Raw genomic sequence first — 15,708 nt, 5'->3', positions numbered from 1 at the left:
TAATGTTTATCACCTTTGCCCCGTAATGTTTGTGTTCTGATCTCTCTTCCTCTTTGCTCCCCTCCCTTCACAAGACTGTATTTTCTTGCTCTCTCACTTATTTTATATTTTTATTTTTTGGGTCTTGTCTGATAACAAAAGCAACAATTTATATCTCACATTTCTATGTAACTTTAAAGCTTACAAAGCTACTTCTCCCCTACAACTTTGTGAAGGAGGTACTGTAGTACAGGCAAAATTATGCCCATTTTACAGATGAGGAAACTGAGGTTGTTACGTGACTTGACCCACATACACATCAGATCTCTTGAGCCCAGGTAACTCAAGGCCTTCTGCTGCACCTTGCTGCCTCTTATAAATAATGGGTGATAGGAGAATAGAAGGACTGAAGGTGGTGAGGAGCTCCAAAGAGAGCAGAAAGGCTCATGTGTTCAACACAAATTTGGGGAGCACCCACTGTGGGCAGAGCATGTACTTGGGACAGGGATGGTAGGAACTGGGAGGATTATAGCTCTGGGGTGGGAGACATCACCATGTCGTGGGGGTTGAGGTGGTCAGGTAACCTTCTTAGAGAAGATAAAAGATACCCTAAGAAGCCTTTAGAAGAATAGTGGGGGGTGTAATTTAGGGCAAAGATTGTCAAGGTATGAATAATGGACAGGGGCCAAAAACAGTGAAGGGTGGAAGATAACTTGGAATTGACTACTCAATCAATGTTTTTTAAGCTCCTCACAGATTGTGTTTTGGGGTTTGTCTTTTGTTCTCAAAGAGGACTGTGACATCAAGGAGATGATGACCTGACTTGAAGCTGACTTTGATTTGAGTGAGGGAGGGCTTAAGCTCGTACTATGTATCAGCTAGGTGGCACAGTGGATAGAGCGCCAGGCCTGGAGTCGGAAGACTCATCTTCCTAGTTCAAATCCTGCCTTAGATACTTACTAACTGTGTAACTGGGCAAGTCACTTCACCCTGTTTGCCTCAGTTTCCTCATCTGTAAAATGAGCTGGAGAAGGGAATGTCTTTGCCAAGAAAAGCCCAGATGGGGTCACAAAGAGTTGGATATGAGTGAACAACAATCTGTATATATCTGTGTATACTCTGTGTTAAGCTCTGGCAATGCAAAAAGAGGCAAAAGACAGTTCCTATCTTCAAGGAGTTCCCAATCTAATGGGGGAGACATGTAAGCAAATATATACAAAGTTAGTCATTTATAGGATAAATAGGAAATAGTTAGCAGAGGGAAGGAACTAGAGTAAAGAGAGGTTAAGAAAAGTTTCTTGTAAAAGGGATTTTAATACCTGGCACATAGTGGTGTTCAGTCGTGTCCAACTGAAACTGAGGAAACTGAGGTAAACAGGGTTAAGTGACTTGTCCAGGGTCACACAGCTAATAAGTGTCTGAGGCCAGGTCTTCCTGACTCCAGACTGGGCACTCTGTCCACTGTGTCCCCTAGATGTCCACACATGATAGGCACTTAATAAATGCTTATTGAATTGAACTGAATTGAACAACAAAAAAAAACTGGGCAAGTCAGTGGGCAGAGCTGAGGAGGGGAGAGTATTGCGGGCATAAGGGGCAGCCAGAGAAAATGCTAGGCAGTGATGCCTCTATCAATACAGCATCTGTTTGACTGGCTAATTTGGCAGTCATATTACACTGTTGACTCACATTGAACTTTTAGTCCACTAAAACCCCTAGATCATTTTCAGATAATGGGCTGCTTAACTATGCATCTCCTATTGTGCATTTGCAAACATGATTTCTTGAAACTAAGGGTAAGAGGCTACATTTTCCCCTATTAAATTTCATCTTGTTAGATTTAGTTCAATGTTTTAGCTTGCCCAAGATCTTTTTGGATCTTGACTCCAGAGTAGCTAACCCTTCCAGGTGAGCGTCATTTGTAAATGTGAATGGACCATCTATGCCTTTATCTACACCATTGATGAAATTGTTAAAGAGCATAGGGCAAAGCACAAATCCCTAGAACCCTTTCCTAGGAACCTGCTTCCAAAATGACATGGAACCAGGAATAACTACTCTTTGAGACTGGCTATTCAACAAATTTCAAATCTGTATAACTGTCATCCTGTCATCATCTCTGCAAAAATAGCATAAGAGACTTCCTCAAACACTTAAATCTAGGTAAAATCTATCTATGTCAATATCTTCTGTCATGACAAATTTAGTAACTGTCAAAAAAGGAAATAAAGTTGAAGTGGCATGAACTATTTTTGACAAAGCCAAGTTAGTTTCATGGGATCACCACCTCCTTATTCTTTATCATATTTAATAATTCATTCTAGGATTTTCCCAGGAATTGAAGTCAAACTTATTGGCTTATATGTACTGCAGATTCCATTCTCTTCTCTTTTGAGGATTAGGACATGAGTTCTTGTGCAGTGGTATCTCATCTGCTCTCCATGTTGACAGATACTTATAAGACATACCCCTAAGGCAGATCTCAAGCTGCAGTATCAGGTCTGGGAACCAACCAAACAACAGATTATATAGTTTTCTATGTTTGTATCTTTGGCAATCAGAAAAACCCTCTCTTTTTTCTTTTGTACTTTTAAAAAAAAGTTTTCTTTGGAGGGGAACTGAAATCTATTGATGTTTTAAAATAAGTTTTTATTAATGTCTTTTTTTTTTTTTTTGCATCATCATAAATATCCCAAGTATCTCTGCTCCTCCTCCCAGGAAGTCAACCTATATAACAAATGACATTTTTCAAAGAAGAAAAAAAGTCAGCACCACTAATGGATACATTAAACAACTCCAGAAACATGTGCAATGTGTAATACCTGTGGACCTCTCACCTCCATGAAGGGGACAGTGGAGAGCGTCCTCTAAATCTCTTCATTCGAGTCTGACTTTATCTTTAAATTTTTGGTACATTTACTTCTGATTTTCTGGCATATGGTAGTTCTTTTTATTTACATTGTTGCATTTATTGTGTATGTTGCTTTCTGCATCAGTTCATGTAGCTTTGTCCATGCTTTTCTATATTCATCACATACATCATTTCTTGTTGTATGGTCATATTCCCTTACATTCATGTACCATTCCTCACTTGCCGAGCGTCTACTTTGTTTCCAATTCTTTGCTATTACAAAAAAAGTGCTACTATTGACATTTTGGAGCATATGGAAACTTTTTTCTTAAGTCCAAAAATAGAGCCTCTGGTTCAAAAAGTATGAATATTTTAGTCACTTTGTTTACATCATTTCAAATTGCTTTCCAAAATGGTTGTACAATTTTTACAGCTTAGCCAACAATGTATTAATTACGGTGCCTATCATTCCTCAACTCCTTTAATACTGAGTATTTCCACTTTTTGTCACTATTGACAATTTGTAGGGTGTGAAATAAAACCTCAGGGTGGTTTTGATTTGCATATCTCCTGTTATTACTGATTGGTTGCATTCCTTCATGTGGTCATGACTACTTTGCAATTCCTCTTTTGAGAACTGTTTGTATATGTCCTTTAATCACCTATTTATGGGATGATTATTAATCATATATTATTATTATTTTCTATATTTTGAGTATCAAACCTTTATCAGATATGATACAAAGGTTATTTTTTCCCATTTGACCACTTGCCTTATTATTCTAGGTGCGTTAATTTTGTCTGTGCAGAAGTTTCTCATACAATTAAAAGTATCTATTTTATCTTTTTGTAATTGCCTGTATCTCTAGTTTAATTAAGAATACATCTCCTATCCATACCTGTGAGAGATCTATTTTTCTAATTTTTTTATAATATTAACTTTAATATTAAGGTCACTATCCATTTAGGATGTATTGTGAAATATGATGTAAAATATTTACTTAAGCCTAATCCCTGCCAGCCAGCTTTCCAGTTTTCTTTACAGCTTTTTATGAAATACGGAGTTTGCTTTTTCTAGGTTATTTGCTTTCTCCTTTACCAAACACCGGGATATTAAATTCTATTTTTTTCCCCCTGAGTCTCTTATCTAGTCTGTTCCATTGATCTATTTTTTAACCAATACTAGATGGCTTTTGTGGGAAAACTTGCATTATTTGAACCCTGAGTCAAATAATAAGCAAGGTTGAGAAACCAGACCTATTGCTTAGAAACCAGATTTGTTTAATGCTTAACTCAGGACCTAGGTTATACTCAGTCTTTCAGATCTCAAGATTGATATGAGTTTCCTCCCACTATACATCTCAAACAACTCACATATCTTATCTGGCAGTTACTAGCTTCCTTGCTCCTTTGTTTAAATCCTATATAACCCACTTGGAGTGAAGCCGACCACCCCTGTTTAGTCTCTCCCCTTCTGCTAGACAACTCAATAACCTTCTTTCTAAATTATTTCAGTTCTGGGTTTTGTTTTTTCTGTCACATCATTTGAGGACTGCTGCTTTATAATGTAGTCTGAGGTCAGGAAGTGCTATTTCCCCCTTCATCCCTATTTCTTTTTGTCATTTTCCTGATATTTTAGATCTTTTGTTTTTCTAATTGAATTTTGTTATTACTTTAACAAGTTCTAGGAAGTGTTCCCTTGGCAATTTGATTGATATAACAGTAAATGTATAGAACTACTTTGGTAGTATTGCCATTTTAATAATTTTTGCATAACTTAGCCATGAGGGCTGAACATTTCTCCAGCTATTTAAGTTGTTGGTTATTTCTTTAAGGAGCACTTGGTTAATGAATCTTTACAAGTCATTTCTGTGCTTTGGTAGGTCGATCCCCAGATATTTTATGTTGGGAATGGAATTTCCCTTTCTTTTTTTTCTTGGATTTTGTTATTATTATATAGAAAACTCTATTGATTTTTAAAGGTGTATTTTGTAACCTGCAACTTTGCTAAAGCTATTAAATATTAAATCAATTAAATTATAAATAAATAATTTATAATTATATAGAATATATGCAGCATATTCTATATAATATGTAAACAAAATTAATACATATTAAAGCTACTAAATTGTCTCAATTGCTGATTCCCTAGGATTTTCCACGCATACCATCATACAATCAGCAAATAGGGATGGTTTTGTCTCCTTTTACTCATCTTTATGTCTTTAATTTCTTTTTCTTGTTGCTAGCATCTGCAGCACTATATCAAATAATTCTGGGCAGTGTGAGCATCCTTGCTTCACTGTCATTTATTAGAGAAGGTTCTGGCATATCACCTTTTCATATGACACTGGCTTTTGGTTTTAGATAGATGATTTTTCTGATATTAAAAAAAGACTCTCTAGGGCTATCTTTTCTCAGGTTTTTAGCATGAGTACGCCATACTTTGTCAAAGGCTTTTTCTGCCTCTGTGAAGATGATCTTGTGGTTTTGGGATGTTTTGATTTTTAACATGATTGATTATGTTGATTATCTTCCTAATGTTGAACCAACCTTGCATCCCTGGTATAAATCACACTTGGTTATAATGGATAATTTTTTTGGATAAATCTCTATAGATTGACAGGATTTTGTTTAAAATTTTTGAGTCAATACTCATTAATAATATTACCTACACTGTTCTTTCTGTGTTTTTTCTTTCCCTGGTTTAAGCATTAGGATCATATTTGTTTCATCAAAGGATTCTTGTAGGGTGTGTTTTTTTCTCAATATTTGAGAATAAGTTGTGAAATGTAGGTACTAATTGTTCCTGAAAGGATAGAGTCCTCCTGTGAATCTATCAGGACCAAGAATTTCCTTTTTTGGTGGTTCCTTTACAGCTAGATCTATTTTCTTTTCTAAGGCTGGGTTATTTAACATCTCTATCTAGTCATCTGATAGTTGGGTATTCTATATATGTGAAGGTATTCTATTTCTTGAGTGTTTTCAGTTTTGTTAGCATATAACTGTGCATTGTGTGTTCTGATTATTTCTTCTTGTTTTGTTGTGATTTCGCCATGCTCATTTACTATTTATTGATTTGATTTTCTGCCCTGTTTTTTTTTTTTTTTTGGTGGGGGTGGGGAGAAGGGAGCTTGCTGGTGAAGTGGATAGAATACCAGGCCTAGAGTCAGGAAGATTCATCTTCATGAGTTCAAATCTGGCCTCAATTACATATTAGCTATGTGACCCTGGGCAAGTCAGTTCACCCTGTTTGCCTCAGTTTGCTCATCTGTAAAATGAGCTGGAAAAGGAAATGGCAAATGGTTCTAGTATCTTTGTCAAGAAAACCCCCATTTGGGGTCACAAAGAGCTGGATATGACTGAAATGACTTAACAGTAACAAAAAGTATGATAATATGGTGATAAAGTCATCAGGCTCTGTTCTGAAGGAATTTATATTCTAAGGGTCCTGTTCCAATGTCTCCCATATCTCACAATCGATACACATCTGGAGTATATATGTTTAATACTAATATTGGCTACTTGTCTATGGTTCCTTTCAACATAATGTAGTTTCTTTGTTTATCCTTTCTAATCTTTTGAATGTTTGTCTTTGCTTTGTCAGATAGTATTATTGCAACCCTTACTTTTTTTGGGTTCACTTGACGCATAGTAAACTCTTTTTCTATTCTCCCAGTTTTGTTTTAGTTCATTTTATTTTTGTTTTTTGAATTTGTTTCTTTTAAGCAGTAGGTTGTAGGGTTTTGTTTTCTTATCCAATCTTTCACTCTTTTTCATTTTATTAGATTGTTTGATCCATTCACATTTAAAGTTATCAGAATTAGATTTGTATTTTCTTCCATTTATCTCTAATATTTCTCTATTCTTGATATTCCTTATAGAATCAAAACTTTCAAGGTATCTATTCATTATCAACTCTTCCCTCCAGGCATTTTATAACATTGCTTTGTAGAGTTTGCCCTTTTCCATTGTGCTTCATTGCTAGAACGATTTTTTTGTTCAGTTCCTATAGATGACATAGAGATCACTGCCCCATGGCAGGGTGTGAGGTTGGGCTTTATTTCAAGCCCAGACACATTTCCTACCCCTTTCCCTCACTCTCTGGTAGAGATCTTTTGGAGCACAGAATGTTGCTGCCACATTGTCTGTTGTGGCCTCAGCAAATTTCGACAAAATAGAGCTCAGATCTCCATGGTCCCAGAAAAACAGAAAGGGGTAGGGGGGTCAAGGTGTGGGGTTGGGAATTTGGTGCGTACCTGTGAGTCAGGTTCTTGGGTCAGCAAGTATGGCCTTCCTGCCTGTAGCGTGAGGAGCATCGGGGTAGTGGTGCTAAGTAAGCTCAGGGTATGTATTAGTAGGTTTCTTTTTAAACTCTCTTTTGGGTTTCTAATATCTTAGACCAGGGATGGGGAACCTGCAGCCTTGAGGCCACATGCAGCTTTCTAGGTCTCTAGTGCAGACCTTTGACTGAATCTAAACTTCACAGAACAAATCCCCCTAATAAAAGGATTTGTTTTGTAAAACTTGGACTTAGTCTGCCATTCTTGCAACAAAGAGAGGGAGAAAACCTTGCTTTCTGACCTGTAAGAGGTGTGAATGTGGTGGATTTTGGTTTTTTGTTTGTTTTATTTTTTGCCCATGTAGGTTCTGTGTATCCACATGGGTCTGTCAAAGTAGCTCGCAGAATTGATCTCTCTGGAGATCCCTCTCTCCTACCCTTCTCCAAAGGTAGATTTTGATTTCTGCCAGGAGAGGAAGCAGGAAGTTGGGGCCAGAGGCTGGCTACTCTATTTCCTCAGAGAGAAGGGGGTACCGGGGTAGAATTATATCTACTCCTTAAATATTAATTTTGGAAAAAATGTTTAGGTTCAATTTGTACTCTTGATTGATATCCCATAAAAGGAAAGGAGTGTCTCAAGCTATATATCTATCTCCAAAGCTTAACTCCCTTCCAACCAAATGAACACATATAGAAAATAGCAAATAAACCCATTTTTCCAAACACAGAGCAAACAGAAACAAAAGAAAAAAAACATTCATACATAGATGTATATAGGCAGTTATTCCTTCCACATTGTGGGGGTTAGGGGAACAGTATCCCAAGACCTGAAAAATTCATGTAAAATGTTTTGGTCCTCCCTTTGTAACAGAGAAGCAGTCTGAATTATTATGGTATTAAAAGATAAATTATGCTGATATTATGCAGTGCTATACATATATTTTATGTACTTCTAATTTTCTAAACTTTTTCTGTATCATCTGTTGGCTTTCATGTGTTATCTGAAGCTTCCACAAAACTCTTCCCAAATTCCCATTTAATTTCTTATGTCGACCCTGGATATATCGAAACCACCATGGGGAAAGTCACAATGTGGAAGGGGGATACCTGCATGTATGTATATATGTGTGTATATCTCTCTCCCCTCCCTCCCTCCGATGAACAGAGTGAATGAGTTTTCCCATTGGGAGTGAGATAACTCAGCTCAACCAAGAAAGTGTCTCAGATCTCACTTAAGGGAAAATCCCCCAGAATTTCTGGTGTAGTAACCTGGGAATAGTGATATGGCTGAATGGCTGGCTCCTCTACATGTGCTGACTCCTCTACATGTTGGTTTCTTCCCAGAGTCTTTCACTTCTCAGGTTAAAGGGAGATTGGAATCGTATGTTTTCTCTCAAGAAACCAGAACTATCTGGTGTTTCTTGCCCCTAGCTCTCACCAACTCTACTCCTCACCCAAGTGTAGGAGCACTGAGTAATCAATCACCACCAATGAGGAAAGTCTCATCCAAATGGCTCTTTGAATCCAGTTACTGATCTCTTGGAAATCCATAAATCTTCTCTGCCAGGCTGCCTTAGTTCCAGAAATGGGCCTTTCCTCACCCCCAGAACACTTATTCTGAACCTAACATATCTGTAATCTTCCATGCTGGAGAATCTTCTGTGCTGGAAACTTTTAGCTCCAATGTTGCATGTTGTTTCTCCCTGCTTGTGACTTATCACACTTGCTTGTTAGGCATCTAGCCTCTACCCATAAAGTCCACTGGACCCTATTAGTATTGCTTAGCCCTTTGTGACCCAGATGTTCCTGCCTCCAACCACACATTTGTATGCCAGGGGTTCAGTTTTTGTTCAGTTGCTTTCTACTCTTTGTGACCCCATTTGGGATTTTTTTTTTTTGGCAAAGATACCAGAGTGGTTTGCCATTTCCTTCTCCAGCTCATTTTACAGATGAGGAAATTGAGGCAAACTAGGTTAAGTGCTTGCCCAGGTTCACATGACTTGTAAGTATGTGAGACTAGATTTGAATTCAGGTCCTTCTAACTCCAGGACTAGTACTCTTTCCACTGTGCCACCTAGCTGCCCCTCTCACCACCCTTTCCTTTTTCCTGTCATAGCTTAAAGATCATCTCCTCTGAGGCTCAGCAGTATCCCTCGAAGACTGACTGAGTCAAAGAAGTGACTTCTACCGTGTTGTATCTTCATCCCTCTGGTGACTATAACATAACGTAAAGTAACATAACATAGCGTAGCATAGATAACATAACATAATACAACATAATATAATATACAATATGTTGTGATATAATATACTAATATACTACATTACAATACAATATAATATAATATAATAAAATATATGATATAATATAGCATAGCATAACATAACACAATATAACACAACATAAAAACATAACACAACATAATATAATATTATACAACATGCTATGATACAATATGATATGATATAACAATTTAATAATATACTATATTACAATATAATATGATATTAAATATAATATATGATATAATATGATACAATACAATATATTATAACATAATACAATATAATATATCATAATATAATATAATATAATATTTACTTGGAGGACTTCCTCTCTTATAGCCCTCATTGCCCACCTCAAGGTAGGCCTCTATGGCCTCCCTTGCATAAGTTAAAATGTACCTGTAAGAAAACCTATCACTTTTAGTATTACAGGCTACCATGTCTCTTGTGTGAAGTCACCCCAAACTAGCCCGCAAGGCCTTGTGAACAATGATGGTATCTTATCCCCATACTAGACAGTAAACTGTGTGATGTCAAAGATCATGACTTATCTAGATTCTGGGTTTGCCCTGGTGAAGAGTGCTCTGGACATTGTTGTTCAGTTGTGTCTGTCTCTTTGTGACCCTGTGGACCATTGCATGCTGATACTTTTTTTTTGGCAAAGATGCTAGAGTGGTTTGCTCTTTCCTTCTCCAGTGGTTAAATGACTTACCCAGGGTCACACAGCTAAGAAGTGTCCGAGGCTGGATTTGAACTTGTCTTCCAAACTCCAGGCCCAGAGCTCTGTCCACTGAGCCACCTAGCTACTCTGGACATAGTTGGTACTTAATAAATGTTTCTTGATTGGTAATGTTGAAATTGCAAAGTGGGATTTTGTCTGTGGGGCTTCTTATTTCTTCAGTCCTTCTCCCCTTTCATTGATTTAACATTTCTTCTTTTCAAACTAGTTCTGTGGAAAGGTGCTAAACACTCACCCATGTACGAGCAATTATAATTGATAAGACTGAATGCATTTCCCCTCTTAGGGGTCCTTTAAGGACATATTGAAACCTGGTATCAAAGAGATTTAGCAGGAACTGTGAGATTGCAAGAATCAGTTAAGCAGGTGGAAGAAGGGTTTGAAAGGGATGGGATGCTGAGGGAGAGAGAGTCTTTGTAGGCAGTCATCCACTCTAAAGGTAAGGTCCTTGTAATGATGGTGCCATATTTTGGCACTTCATCACACATCATTTGCATTATTCTGGTAGCAGAGTATAGTGGACACAGCACAGGACATGGAATCAGGAGAGACGTGAGTTCAAATCAAAATTTATTGGTGGGATGCCTTTGGACAAGTCACATTCAGTTTCTGTCTTTCTTTTTAATTTAACTTTTTGTTACATTTTAAGTTCCGAACTGTCTCTCTCCCTCTCTAACCCATACTAGAGAAGACTACAATTTGACACATATATATATACACACACACATATATACATGTGAGCATGCATGTATATGTATATATGTATATGTATGTGTGTAGACAGACATGTAAAATCATACTATGTATATTTCTAGTTATCTCTGGGAGTAGATAGCATTTTCCATCATGGGTCCTTTGTAATTGATTTGAATATTTATAATAAATCACAGTTATTCTTTCAACAATATTGCTGTTACTGGCATACAATGTTCTCTTTGGTTCTGTTTATTTAACTCTTCATTATTTCATGTAAGTCTTTCTATGTTTTTCTAAAATCAACCAGCTCATCATCTTTCACAGCACAATACCATTATATCACAATCATGTACCAGAACTTGTTCAGCCATTCCCCAATGATAAACCTCCCCTCCAGTTCTTTGTTATCACAAAGAGAGCTGCTATAAATATTTTAGAACACACAGGTTCTTTCCCTTTTCCCCGATCACCTTGGGAAACAGACCTAACAGTGGCATTGTTGGGTCAAAGGGTATATACAGTTTTATAATTCTTTGGGCATAATTTCAGATTGCTTTCCAAAATGGTTGGATCAGTTCACAGTTCTGCCAACAGTGTATTAGTATCCCAGTTTTCTCACATCCCCTCCAACATTTGTCATTTTCTTCTTCTATCATGTTAGACAATCTGATAGGTGTAAGATGATATCTCAAAGTTGTTTTAATTTGCATTTCTCTAATCAGTAATGACTTAGAGAATTTTTCCATGTGACCATAAATTGTTTTGATTTCTTTATCAGAAAATTGCCTATTCATATCCTTTGACCATTTATCAATTGAGGAATGACTCATATTCTTATAAATTTGACAAAATTCTCTATATATTTGAGATACGAGACCTTTACATGAGAAACTGTCTGAAAGTCCCTCCCCCAGTTTTCCCCTTTTCTTCTAATCTTGGTTACATTGGTTTTATTTTTACAAAATCTTTTGAATTTCATATAATCAAAATTGTCCATTTTATATCCTACAATGTTCTTTATCTCTTGTTTATTCATAAATTCTTTTCTTATCTATAAGACTGATTGAAATGTATGTTTCATGTTCTTCTAATTTTCTTATGATATCTCCCCTTTTATCTAGGTCATATATCCATTTTGACTTAACTTGGTAAATGGTGTAAAATTTATCTATATCCATTTCTGCCAGACTGCTCTCTAAAAGTTTTCCACACAATTTTTACCAAACAGTGAATTTTTATCTCCAAAACGTAAATCTTTACATCTGTGAAACACAAGGGTACTATAGTCATTTCCTCTTGTGTACGGTATGTCTACTCTATTCTGCTGATTCACCTTTCTGTTTCTAGGCAAGTACCACATGCTTTTAGTGCCTTATAATAGTTCAAGATCTGGTACTGTTAAACCTCTTTTCTTTACATTTTAAAAAAATTAATTCCTTTTATATGCTTGCCCTTTTGTCCTTCCAAATGAATTTTATTATTTTTTCTAGTTCAATAATTTTTTTTGGTAATTTAATTGGGGTGGAATTGAATAAGTAGTTTAGTTTAGGTGGAATTATCATTTTTATTATATTGGTTCTGCCACCTGTGAACAATGGATATTTCTCCAATGGAGTTTCATAGTCTATCTCACAGGGTTGTTGGGACTACAAAGTGCATCATAAACCTTAAGCTAGTATAGAAAAGTGAGCTGTCAGAACAATTGAACTTTAGCTCTGGCTTGGCTACTAATTAGCTTTATGACCATGTTACTTTGTCAGCTTCCTTATCTGGCAAATGAAGGAGCTGAACTCCATTAAAGGCTTTCTAACTTCTTTGTGTAGCCCTACTTTTCCATTTCCCACAGTCTTGGGCTGAACTTCATTGTAGTTTCTCTTTTTTGTCATGGGTTCTTCTTAGAATACCCTCAAACTGCTTTGATGTGGTATGGTAGCAGCAAGATTAGACCTGACCTTATGAGACTTCAGATAGACCAGTCTTATTCAACTAGCATTTATTAAGCACCTACTACATACAAGGTAAGGTATGAAGCCAGGTTATGGGAATACAGAGAGAAAAATGAAACAGTCCCTGCTCTTGAAGGGCTTAGAGTCAGTCTACTGGGGTGGGAGAGTATCATGCACATACAGAAATACAGGAGGCAATTTTAAGAGGCTGATAGGTGTGGGGTGGGGTCACTGAAGAGGCAGCTCCAGAGATGAACCCTGAAGAAAGAGATTTCCAAGAGCTGGAAGATATGTCCGTGTGAAGGTATGGAGAAGGGTGAATATTCACTCTCTGGAAAGTAATATGTGTGAAAAGGAAGCATTATGAAATAAGGCTGTAAGGGCAGGCAGGCAGAAGGCAAATTGTGGATGATAGGCCAGGCTACATTTATACTTTATACTAGAGGCAACAGAGAGTTAATGAAGATATCTGAACAGGTGAATGACTTATTCTTTAAGAAGGTTATTTTTGGAAGCGATGATGGATTGATTAGAGGAGAGAACAGAAGTAGAAAGATCAGTTCAATGGTTAGATTAATGGTTGTCGCCCAGGTAAGGGGTTGAGGGAAAGAGATGAGGTCTACAAACACAAATTTGGGAGTCATCTGTATAGAAAAATAATCATTGAATTTATGAGAGGAAATGAGATAAAAACTTACGACAGAGAAAGAGGGAATGTAGAGAGAAAAAGGAAGCCCACAGGGGACCTTTCTGCGTGTATCCATGAGCAGGGAGTGAGGCACAGATAAAGAAAGGCAGGTCAGATAGGAGGAGAACCAACAGAGAACAGTCAAATATGCTTAGGGCGCAAAAAATATCCAGGAGAAAAGAGGAACAGAGGATGAGGACCGAAAAAAGGTCACTGGATTTAGCAGTTAAGACATTGTTGCTGGGCTCAGAAAGCAGTTTCAATCAAAAATTGTAGATTCTAAGACAGGGGTGGGAAACCTGCAGCCTCGAGGCCACATGTGGCCCTCTAAATCCTCAAGTCAAAGGGCTTCCCCACTATCTACAGTTAAGGAGTGGGAGGTGAGGAAGGAGGTAACCAGTGTAGACAATTTGTTTTAGGAGTTTGTCTATGAAGGGGACATCAGTACCATGTTCAAATATGACCTGACACTAACTAGCTGTGATCCTAGGCAAGTCTCTTAACCTCTGTTTCAGTTTCTTCAACTGTACAGTGGGGATAATACTACTAACCTCACAAGGTTGTTGTATCAAATGAGATAATTGTGAAGTGCTTAGGATAGTACATGGCACAAAATAAATAATAAATAAAGCTTTCCTTCCTTCCTCCTTCCCTGGCCACCATTTTCTTTCTTTCTTTTTTTTAATATTATTTTATTTTTAGTTTTCAACATTCATTTCCATAAGATTTTGAGTTTCAAATTTTTTCTCCCTTTCTCCTCCCCCCAACCCCAAGACAGCATACAATCTGACATACTCTAGATATACATTTATATTAGACATATTCTCACGAGTCATGTTATAAAGAAGAATTAGAACCAATGCGAGGAACCATGAGAAAGAAGAAAAAAAGCTATTGTGTTTTCTCTTTTCTAGGCTAACAATCCCATTTGCTTCACCTGATCCTCATTTGATGGCCTGCATTCAAGACTCATCCCTTGGTGGTGCCTCCCATGGAGGTTATACAGCCATAATCTTGCTAAAACATGGTTTTAGTTGAACAATGGTACAGTGGAACTCTTAGATCAGCAGGTTCACTGGCCTCTTGTGTCCATGGTGGAGAGGAAGTGAAAAATCTTACATCCTTTGGTCTCATCCCAGAATTTATCTTTGTCCAATTGTCTGACTCGGTGAGCCTGTGGACCCATAGCACTCCAAAACTGGCCATGGGTTTTTTTTGGCAAAGACACAGAAGCAGTTTGTTTCTTCCCTGTCTAGCAGATTAAGGCAAATAGAGGTTAAGCAACTTGTCCAGTCACACAGCTAGGAAGTGTCTGAGGTCAAATTTGAACTACAGTCTTCTTGACTCCAGGCCTACATACAAACATTCTCCAATCCCTTCTCAAGCAAGCCTGGGGGAAGTAGGAAGCAGAAACTGAAAGTGAAGTGGGTGTGGATCCCTTTGTCTACAGTCTTTCCCCACCTCCCTTCCCAAATTGGCCCCATTCTTTTCATTATGGTCATAGTTCTTAGGTGGAGGTCTGGTCACAGACGAAACGTTTCTCCCTCAAACTCTGCGCCTGCCTCTACTTGCTTTTCCCACTAAACGGCTTTAAGAAATTTAGTTTTAGCAAAAATCATACTAATAACAACTAACATTTATATGGTGTTTACTATGTGCAAGATATCGTGCTAAACACTTCAGTTCAGACATATGCTTTCTATGGGTCAGCATGACTAAAAAAATTCATGGCTAGCTCAGCAGCCAACCTTTTAACGTGGGTCTCCTTCCTAATGAATTAGCTGGATACTCCTCAGCTGTCCGATTGTCTCCAAGACCATCCTTGAAGCTTTCCCACAATTGTTGGACTCTGCTTGCCTGGCCTACCAGAATACAGGGTTGCTTTCTTGCCATGATAGCTTGTCAAAGAACATTGGTGAATAATCATAAAAATAACTGACACCTACGGATGGCATGTTAACATTTGCAAAGAGCTTGGGAGAATTATTTCACTGAAGATGAACATACACTTGCTCAAATTATGTCACAGAGTTAATTTTATCTTGGACACCTGCTACCCTATGGCACACATGCAACAATCTGGCTCATCTTCTAGTATTCTTCCAGTGGTGTTATGTGACACCCAATCATGGTGGTCTTAAGTAGGCTACAACCTATTACTAATGATGACTTACTCATGAGAAAAATATTGAGGACATGAATGACTGGAAAAGATGGGGTTGTCATCTTGAAGCACCAGAG

The sequence above is a fragment of the Notamacropus eugenii genome, chromosome 2 (assembly GCF_028372415.1).
Source record: "Notamacropus eugenii isolate mMacEug1 chromosome 2, mMacEug1.pri_v2, whole genome shotgun sequence".
Classification (NCBI taxonomy): Eukaryota; Metazoa; Chordata; class Mammalia; order Diprotodontia; family Macropodidae; genus Notamacropus; species Notamacropus eugenii.
Note: the sequence above shows the minus strand (reverse complement) of the source record.